General features: G+C 47.1%; 1 non-coding gene across 1 annotated transcript; it reads left to right on the top strand.

Moving 5' to 3' along the window:
• The first annotated feature begins 804 nt into the window (after positions 1-804).
• Positions 805-989, top strand: LOC111544685. The gene has a single exon (XR_002732248.1).
• Positions 990-9,216: the final 8,227 nt, after the last annotated feature.

Below are 9,216 nucleotides of genomic sequence, written 5' to 3'. Positions count from 1 at the left end.
CCTGTCTCTACTAAAAATAGAAAAATTAGCCAGGTGTGGTGGTGCACACCTGTAATCCCAGCTACTTGGGAGGCTGAGGCATGAGAATTGCTTGAACTCAGGAGGTGGAGGTTGCAGTGATCTGAGATTGCACCACTGCTCCCCAGCCTGGGAGACAGAGCAAGACTCTGTCTCCAAAAAATAAAATAAAACGAATGTTGATTAGAATGTGGAAAAATTAGAACTCTTGTACCTTGCTGATGGGAATGTAAAATGGTTCACGTACTGAGGAAAACAGTTTGGCAGTTCCTCAAAAAGTTAAACATAGAATTACCATATAACCCAGCAATTCTACTCCTAGATGTATACCCAAAAAGAATGAAAAACATGTACTCAAGCAAATACACGTGCATGTATGTTCATAGCAGCAGTATTTACAATCGCCAAAAGGGGGAAACAGCCCAAATGTCCATCAGTTGATGAACAGATAGGCAAATTGTGGCACATACACAATGGAATACTATACAGCTATAAGAAGAAATGAGCCAGGCACAGGGGTGCATGCCTGTAGTCCCAGCTCCCCAGGAGGCTGAGGTGGGAGGATCAGTTGAGTCCCAGAGTTCAAGTCTAGCCTTGGCAACACAGGGAGATCCTGTCTCTAAAAAGAAAAGAAAAAAAAAAAAAAAAACAGAAGTACTGATACTTGCTACATGAGCTTCAAAAACATGCTGAGTGAAAGAAGCCAGACAGAAAAAGGTTGCATATTGTACGATTCCATTTATGTGAAAAATACAGAATAGGTAAATCCATAGAGAATGCAGATTGATGGTCTGGGGAAAGGCTCCTACGTTGTTGAACCTGCCCAGTTGTGGGTGTGCAGCCTTGTACCAGGCAGCCCAATCCTGACCTAAGTAAATTCCCAGAAGTCTTTCCTGGATTTTGAATTTGTAGTAAGAGCTGTGGGCATTCTAGCAGCAGTTTGATGATCATGTATGATACTGCAAACAGGACAAAAAAAAATGCAGATTGGTGGTTGCCAGGGGCTGGGGTGGGGGTAATGAGAAGTGACAGCTAATAGGCACCTTTTCCTTTTGGGGTGAAGAAATAGATGAAGTTATTCATTAATTGTGCAACCCTGTGAATATACTAAATGCTGCCAAATTGTTCACTTTCAAATGGTTAATTTCATGTTATGTAAATTTCACCTCAATCAAAAAAAGAAATCAATACTAGCCTGGGTAACACAGCAAGACTCTGTCTCAAAAAAATTTTTTTTAAAGACAACTACTTTGCTGGGACATCATTTATCTACAACTTACAGAACTGTAAGCTCAAATGCAATGCAAGGGCAGGGCCCTGCTGAATCGGGAAGAATATGCTTTAAGCAATGCAATTTTCCACTAAAGTGCACATTTTCCTCCATGGTTTGAACTCTGCCATGGTGAAAATGAGACAGGAATAATACAGGGTGATTGCAGGAGAATAGAAAATTCCAGGCAGCAGTTTTGCATGACTAGCAAAAGGAAACCATTGAAATAGCTGCAGAAGTAGGGGCCCTGAAAAACAGGATGTGGGCCAAGCTGGCTAAGGCCAACTGAAACCAATATAGCGCTGGATTTGACCTAGGTTTCATGTAGGACCTCATTATACGCTCATTAACATACTAAACCCTGCCAGGTTCAGTGGCTCACTCCTGTAATCCCAGCACTTTGGGAGGCTGAGGCGGGCAGATCACCTGAGGTCAGGAGTTCAAGACCAGCCTGGCCAATGTGGTGAAACACCATCTTTACTAATAACACAAAAAAATTAGCAGGACATGGTGGTGCATGCCTGTAATCCCAGCTACTTGGGAGGCTGAGGCAGGAAAATTGCTTGAACCCAGGAGGTGGAGGTTGCAGTGAGTCAAGATAGCACCATCGCACTCCAGCCTGGGCAACAAGAGTGAAACTCCATCTCAAAACAAACAAACAAAAACATACTAAACCCACATCCACCAGTGCCATGACAGTTCCTGGGACATCCATATTTGGCATAAAAACAGGTAACACCACAATTTTGAGAAACCCTCACCTTTTTCCAGGAATCTTCATAAATATCCCACCCCTTGGTTAAAGAAACCCATAAAGGTGGCAGCTCCAAACCCCGCTGGATGCAACTCTCTCTTGCGTAGGCCCGAACTCTCCTTTCTTGAGTGTGTACCTTTTGCTTTGCAATAAATCTCTGTACTTTCACTATTTTCTGACTTGTCCTTGAATTCCTTCTAGCAAAGGGGTCAAGAGCCTGGACACCGCCTGGGGTTAAGGTCCCACTGGCGTTTGGGGACCTCCCCTAGCCCACTGGCATCAGAAACATTACACAAATCAGCTCACACTATAAATCAGCACCCAGCCCACCATCCCAGCCTGTTGAACATTTTCCAGCACATCACGGACTCTGGTACTACATCGGGCACCAGGTCCAGATAACACATCTTGCATCTCACCTGGGATCTTGAGGAACATGCTATGGAAGCCAGCAGCCCTATGGGGGCAGCCACACCACGTGAGCATTGGCCACACCCTTGGCGACCCTGGAACCAGACCATCCTCCAGCCCCTGTTGGTCTGGAAACTTGCAACGGCCCCATCACTTGGGAGCTGGTTAGAAAAATGCAAAATCCACTTGATTCCAGATCTGCTGAATCGGAACCTGCATTTTGGCCACATCCCTGGTGGTTCAAGCTCACGTTTTAAGTTCAAGAAGCTCTGCTCTGGGCTTTTCCTGAATGCGGCACACCAGTGATTCCTTCTGGCCCCAAGGCCTCTGTGCCCAACCAGGGATGACTTAACCCTGGCCTTGCACAGCACCCCCAGGGCTCTCCTTGGTGTTGATGTGGGCACTGGCTGACTGCCGACAGCACTCTGTGCCTGCTCTCCGACTCTGTCCCGCGTCTGCTTTTCCTCCTGGGATAACGTGGTGCTGGTGTTGATGAAAAGAGTCAAACTGTAAAATATTTTTAGATATTTATTCTGAGCCAAATACGAGTGACCATGACCTGTGACACAGCCCTCAGGGGGTCCTGAGAACATGTGCCCAAGGGGGTCAGGGTACAGCTTGCTTTTCTACATTTTAGGGAGGCATGAGACATCAATCAAATACATTTAAGAAATACATTGGTTTGGTCCAGAAAGGCGGGACAGTTCGAAGGTAGAGGAGGGTTCTTCCAGGCTATAGTAAATTTAAACACTTTCTGGTTGACGGTTGAATTTGTCTAAAGACCTGGGATTAAACAGAAAGGAATGTCTGTAAGATAAGAGGTTGTGGAGACCAAAGTTTTATCATGCAGATGAAGCTTTTAGCTAGCAGGTTTCAGAGAGAATAAGTTGCAAAATGTTTCTTATCGTCTTTAAAGTCTGTGTTGTTCATGCTGGAGAGATTTGATGAGGTATGTTCGAACCCCACTTCCACTATGGCCTGAAACAGTCTCTCAGGTTAAGTTTTAAGAGCCCTGGCTGAGAGAAGTTCATTCAGATGGTTGTGCGGGCGGGTGGGGGTGGGAGGAGCTTAGAATTTTATTTTTGGTTTACACTGGAGTGACAGTGGTGCAGGACGGGGCAGGTTTGCTCCCCTCCAGGCGAAGACAAGTGCTGGCTGCAGAGAGGTTTTATCTGCTGGTATTTGAGAAGCTTTCCCTGATGCAACAGGCCCAGGCAAGTTCAGGGTTCTGCTTTCTGCCAGGGAGAAAAGCTAAAGGGAGAGACGGTCTGATCCCATCTCTGGCATCATGGTCCTAAGAAATTGCTGGAAATGCTTTCCTCATTAACAGGTACTGCCCAACAAGAATAAATCGTCCCTCCCAGGTCTCCTATTGACTGCTGAGGGTGGGCCTGGGGCCCTGGGAACAAAGGAGGGGTGGGGACAGGGAGTTCAATCTTCAGGATCACTTGGGTAATGCAAGAAAGGCTAACTAGCAGGGATAATGACAGCTGAGCTTTCTCTAGAGCTCTTTCTCCAGCTTAGTCATTGCCTGAAGTGTAATTGCCCGGATGGGTTCTTCCTGCCGGCTACACTGACAAAGTCAATTGACTGAAACCATGGCATTGCAGTAAAGAAAGAGTTTAATTGCTGCGAGGCCAGCCACGCCCTAAGGGAGAGGGAGTTACCACTCAAATTAATCTCCCTGAAAGCTCAGAGGCCAGGGATTTTCTTTTTCTCTTTTTAAATTTTTTTTGAGTTGAAGTCTCACTTTGTTGCCCAGGCTGGAATGCAGTGGCACAATCTCAGCTCACTACAACCTCTGCCTCCCAGGTTCAAGTGATTCTCCTGCCTCAGCATCCTGAGTAGCTAGGATTACAGGCATGTACCACCATGCCTGGCTAATTTTTGTATTTTTTTAGTAGAGATCGGGTTTCACCAAGTTGATCAGGTTGGTCTCCAACTCCTGACCTCAAGCAATCCACACACCTTGACCTCCCAAAGTGCTGGGATTATAGGCGTGAGCCATTGCCCCTGGCCAAGGTTAGGGATTTTCAAAGATAGTTTGGTGGGCAGCAGACTAGGGAATGGGTGCTATTGATTGGTTGGGGAATGCCATCATAAGGGTATGGAAAATGGTACTGGTGCTTGACAGAGCAGGAGCATCACCATCTTGAACAAACACCACCATCCTAAGTTCCACTTAATTAAAAAACCCCTAAATCCAGCCCCAAAACATCAGCCTAATGGCTAATGTCAGCATAACCAGAAACATTCCAACCCTAAGATAAATCCCTCTCTGACAAGAAACATGCCAACCCCAAGATAGCCTCCCCTGTGACCAGAGACATTCCAAACCTGCAATAAACTTTCCCTCACATAGAAACATTCTGAACCTACGATAAGTCCCCTTTTTCAAAACCCTTAAATATTCTTAGTCTGTAAGAGAGAAGAGCTCTCTGACTTAACTTGTCCAGAAGCCCCTCTCAGGTTTGTTTTCTCTAAAATAAACCTGTCCTTAACTGTCAAGCCACATTTTGTGTTTCTTTCTTCTTTCTTTAAGTCTTACAGTGCTGAGTCCTCCTCTGGGTGGGGCCACAGGATGGGTTGAGTCATGAGTCCAGGTAGAGTTAGCCATCATCAGAAATACAAGTCTGAGATATCTCAAAAAGTGAATCTTAGGTTCTACAATAGTGATGTTACTTATGGGAGTAATTGGGCAAGTTATAAATCTTGTGACTTCTGGAAAAATGGCTGGTAATAATTTACCTGTGCCTACATCTTAGCAGAATTCAGGCCCCTCTCATAATCCTAACCTTGTGGACTTTCATTAGTTTTACAAAGGCGGTTTAGTTTTGAGAAGGGCTATTACCATCCTTGCTTTAAGGTTAAGCTCTAAACTAAATTTCTCCCAAAGTTAGCTTGGCCCATACTCAGGAATGACCAAGGGCAGCCTGGAGTTTAGAAGCAAGACAGAATCAACAATGTCAGATTTCTCTCACTGTCATAATTTTTGCAAAGGCAGTTTTAGAAGCACTGGATCTCATTTAAGCCTCAATATCACCCAATTTTAGATGAACCTGCAGCTGAGTGAGGTCAACATTTTCTCAGAATAATACAAGGATAAATAATGGGCCAGTGCAGTGGCTCACGCCTGTAATCCTAACACTTTGGGAGGCCGAGGCAGGCATATTACCTGAGGTCAAGAGTTCAAAACCAGCCTGGCCAACATGGCAAAACCCCATCTCTACTAGAAAATACAAAAATTAGCTGGGCATGGTGGCACATGCCTGTAGTCTCAGTTACATGGGAGGCTGGGGCAGGAGAACTGCTTGAACCCAGGAGGTGAAGGTTGCAGTAGGCCAAGATCACACCATTGCACTCCAGCCTGGGTGACAGAGCAACACTCCATCCCCCACTCCCCCAAAAAAGGAGAAATGACGGAGTCCACTTATCAGCCTTCTGGCCAAGATCAAGTATAATAAACAATGGAGCCATAGTTGGAACCCAGTCTCTCTCTTTCCAGAGTCTCGTTGTTCACAAACCTGGTCATCAGGACCCACCTGCTTCTCCTTTCCTTGGAGATTCAAAGCCATCCCCTTGGCTTGTCTACCATAAGATGACTTGATAAACACACAGATGCCTTCATCAATATCACTTCACTATGCCCAGGAGATTCTTGTCCTGCAAGACAAATGCTGCAAATAACTTTATGGTTAACTCCAGGAACTTCCTGGAAAGATTCATCAGCTCTTCAATAAAAAGCATCCAGTGATAGCTTAGACTCAAAACTCATTCAACTCACCACCAGCAAATCCTCATCATGCTGTGTTCACATATGTGAAAGGATTACATCATGACTTGCTAATTCCAAGGAGGCTGAAAGACTTATCTGAAACTACATGTTTTGATCTTCAAAAACATGGACTGGGTGTGGTGGCTTACACCTGTAATCCCAGCACTTTGGGAGGCAGAGGCAGGTGGATCACAAGGTCAGCAGTTCAAAACCAGCCTGGCCAACATGGTTGAACCCTGTCTCTACTAAAAATACAAAAATTAGTCAGGTGTGGTGGCGCATGCATGTAATCCCAGCTACTGGGGAGGCCAAGGCAGGAGAATTGCTTGAACCTGGGAGTTGGAGGTTATGATGAGCTGAGATCGTGCCACTGTACTCCAGCCTGGGCGACCGAGCGAGACTCTGTATCAAAAAACAAACAAACAAAAAGAATAAATACCCCAATGTTGTTCTCTGCTTCTCTGAGACCCTGCTAGTGAAACCGCCACTGCAAAATTATGACTGAGATGGTGAAAGAGATCTGACCTAACCAACTCCATCTTCCCTTCTGACCTCCAAGCTGTTCTTGTTCATTCCTGGGCATGGGCTTTGAACTAACTTGGGGAGGAACTTACAGTTTATAGTTTAGAAAAAAGAAGGTAACAGTCCTTTTCTCAAAGTAGGCCCCCTTCTTGTTAGCCAAAAGATTAGAAATTATGGTTGAGCAGTCATGCAGCTGAGGAGTCAAGATTCTGACCCTCCCCAAACTGCTCCTAGGCATAACATCACTGTTGTAAAACCTAAGGTCAGTGCCTGAGATATTTGCAGACCCCACACCTGATGGATCAGCTGGCACCACCCAGATAAACTGGCTCATCTCATCTTGTGGCCCCCACCCAGGAACTGACTCAGCACAAGAGGACAGCTTTGATTCCCTGTGATTTCATCTCTGACCCAGCCAATCAGCACTCCTGACTCACTGGACTATCCCCAAATGCTCGGGGAGACCAATTGGAATAATAATAAAACACCGGTCTCCCACACAGCTGGCTGTATGTGAACTACTCTTTCTCTACTGCAATTCCCCTGTCTTGAAAAATGGGCTCTGTCTAGGCAGCAGGCAAGGTGAACCCACCGGGTGGTTACACTAGGGCCCTGCAATAGCAGTGCCTTTCACTCCCCTGATAAGCACCACCTTTGTCTTGTGTACAGGCAGTGCCAACTCCATGGGCCTGTGACCCGTGCAGGTTCCAGCATCCTGCCCACAGAAGGGCAACTTCATATCTGGCCTGGCACAGGGTAAGCACTCAGGAAATGCCAGCTATTAGCTAGTAACAATGTCCTAACCCCACCACATCTGGCAAATCCTTTTCCTCATGGAGCCTAGATTCTGGACTCTCCTCCAACAAGTGAGTAATTGTTTCTAGACCCACGTGCTTCATTCAGAAAGTGGTCCATCTTTCCCCCAACCTTCCTCTGCTATAGCTTTTCCTATGTGCAAGGCCTAAGCCTCAGCTGCGTGCTGAGCTGACCCTTGGATACAGCCTCTGTGCCAGGAGCCTCGCAGGCTCTGGGGAAAATACCTGGTAGAGTGGTCCCTGGAACTTACGATCTCTGCAGAGACCTTGGCATCCCAAAGACCCGCTTAGCAGGTTATAGGAGCAGAAGGAGGTGACCCTGTGGGGTGTGGGCTGCATACAGGCAGAAGCAGGAGGCCAGGCAAGAGGGAACAGTGTGGAACAGTATGGAACATGGAGCCTGGATTCTGAATGCATGCTGCGTTTGCTGGGGTGAGGAAGGTGAAGAGAACTCTGGAAAAGAGGTCAGGGGAGAGGTGACAAAAGGTCACTGAGGGGAGACAGATGGAAAGGGAAAGGCGCATGGCGGTTAATGAGGGGAGGGTCACAGGAGAGGGCTGGGAGGGGATGCTTCCATTTTCTCCCAGAGAAGCACATAGCATCACGTTTAGAGACACAACGACAAAGACAGGAGAGAATACTTAACAAACCTCAGGATGGTCGCCTCGAAGAAGCAGGACCAGGCACTGCCGTTCTAGCATTACTTAAGTTTGTGTATATTGTACCTTAATAACCAAATTCAAGATGCCACTTCTAGGGGCATCTTCTAGGGGCATCAATGCAGTTTTTTGTTGTTGTTTTGTTTTTTTAGACGGAGTCTCGCTCTGTCACCCAGGCTGGAGTGCAGTGACATGATCTCAGCTCACTGCAATCTCTGCCTCCCGGGTTCAAGCCATTCTCCTCAACGCAGTTTTAACTGCACAAAATCCAGAAAGTGGAAGAAAGTTTAGGAGCTTTTGGCAGCAAAATTCCCCAGGTGGAGCAGTTTAAAGAAAAATATGACCGCGAGGTGGGGCTGCATGGCCAGTGCAGACCTGCAAGTCACAAAGCAAGGCAGCCACCTCCGATAGATGCGTTTGGAAGGCTGCTCCCTTCCAAGAAGAGCCCCTGGTGTCCCAGCAGCCCCTGACCACCAGGAAGCCTGCAGCTGCAGCTGCAGTGGGTCACCATGTGCGTGATACAACTATGCATGAAGGGTGAAGGGGTTGGCAGCTCAGCCCTGGAGCATCTCTCTTACTCAAGTTCAGCCCCAAGTCATGGGTGCGTGGAACTTGGACCTGTTGACCCTCATCGGCTCTATGTAGGCAGCAGGCAAGGTGAACCCACTGGGCGGTTACACTAGGACCCTGCTATAGGAGTGCCTTTCATTCCCCTGGTAAGCACCAGCTTTGTGGACAGAGCCCAGGAATCTGTATTCTAACACCCTCTCCCTATCTCTCCACCCCCATGGTGTTTATTAGGCAAACTCAGGGGAAGCTGGCTATGCCAACAGGGCGGCTGCCTCTTTAGCTACATTTGCCAAGAGAGAAGGGCAGAGCTGTCTTCTCCAGATCTCAGCCTCACGGTAGGCTCTGGAACCGCAGCAACACAGGCCAATGTGAACCACCTGTGCAGCAACCGCCCCCTCCCCGCCCTGCACAACACAGCAGCA

This window comes from Piliocolobus tephrosceles, chromosome 1 (genome assembly GCF_002776525.5).
Source record: "Piliocolobus tephrosceles isolate RC106 chromosome 1, ASM277652v3, whole genome shotgun sequence".
In the NCBI taxonomy this organism is placed as follows: domain Eukaryota; kingdom Metazoa; phylum Chordata; class Mammalia; order Primates; family Cercopithecidae; genus Piliocolobus; species Piliocolobus tephrosceles.
The sequence above is the reverse complement of the archived record's forward strand: the minus strand, read 5'-3'. Positions and strand labels throughout refer to the sequence as shown.